Here is a 1,452-nt window from a genome sequence, read left to right as displayed (position 1 = left end):
ATTGAGCCCCCAGAGCCATTTTCTAGGCAGGACTGGGCTCCCTGGGTACCGTGTATCTCAAACCCAACCTCTTTCAGGTTAAGTGTAGCCTTCCTCCTTCTCCGGGACAGAAATGCAATCCTCCCTTGACTAGGGAAACTCAATGTGGTTGACTTATCACTGGGGGTTCTTCCCATGTCCCTCTGCCCGATTTGCTTCATTCTTGGCTGGCAGATAGGATTGGTCCCAGTCCCACCAAAGAGTCAAATTTCCTCACATTTGCATGGAGGAACTGTTCCCAACCAACCATACGAACAGGTGGAACTTACTCAGTGTTGTATGTATTACGGAGATTCCTCCACCCGCAGGGGTCATTGCTGCAAAAGGACCATCATCTAGGTGGCTTTGCTGGAGTCTTACAAAGGCTGGTGCCTTTCTCAAAGTTTGAGCTCCCTATTTCCAAGAGTAGGAAATCCTTCCAGCACCTTTAAACAAACTGAAAGTAAATCTCATTTCTTGTCCACACATCTGTGCAGAGCAATGGGAAACCTGACCTTAGTGTGACCAACAACAAGGCGATCGAGAGACCTGAGCTGATCACTCTGCACTTCTGCCAGGTCTGGAGCTGGATGTGTGGCTGCCCAGGTGTGGGTACCCCACGCTGATGCTATCTCATAGCTTGGCTTTGTGCCCACTGTCAGACAAAGCATGCAAGAGCCATGGGGGCAGCACGGCATGCTGTGCTGATCCTTTCCTCTCTCCCCAAACCCCAGCATGTCTCCTGATTCTGGAAAGCTCCAACAAGGGTGGGTGAGGTCTTGGGGGGTGGCAGGAGAGAATGGAGGGGCTGGGACTTTCCCCAGGAGATCACAGGAGGAACTTTGGCTGGAGGGTGGGGGGAACCAGCGAGGAGTTGCTACATCATGCCCCAGTGAGTCGTGAGTAACTCCTTTGGTATTTATTCCCTGCACAGAACAGTCATCACAGCCAGATCCTGCCTGGGGGAATCACTACATGGGAACGCCCAGCCCCATCGAAATTCCATTGCTGCTCCCAGCAGAACCTACATGAAGCAGAGCCACGATGGAATGGCTCTTTGGCACCCCTGCACCATCCCATCCCCTCACTGAGGTGGCATAAGCAGGGACACCAGCACCTGCTGCTGGCAGGCAGAGCATGCTGGGCTGCCAACCCTCACCAGAGCTATGGAAGCAACCAGAGAATAAATCCTGGCTGCTAGTCTGTTGTTCTGAGGAGAGCAGCTCTTTCCTTGCCTTGCTCTGGACAGCTTGCCCCCAGCAAGCTCTCTGGGTGGGAGGCAGGTGGCCACAGTCTGAGAACCCTCCTGAGAGCCTGGCTGGCACCCTGCTGCAACTTGAGCTGCAGAGAAGTGCTCTGAGGCTTTCCTTGAGTTCAGCCCCAACATGTCGTGCTTGGCACCAGCACCCTTGCAAACCCCCCCCACCTTCTCTT

Source organism: Centrocercus urophasianus, unplaced genomic scaffold, assembly GCF_019232065.1.
Source record: "Centrocercus urophasianus isolate 14NV4802_14NV808 unplaced genomic scaffold, USGS_Curo_1.0 seq_28, whole genome shotgun sequence".
Taxonomy (NCBI): domain Eukaryota; kingdom Metazoa; phylum Chordata; class Aves; order Galliformes; family Phasianidae; genus Centrocercus; species Centrocercus urophasianus.
The sequence above is the reverse complement of the archived record's forward strand: the minus strand, read 5'-3'. Positions refer to the sequence as shown.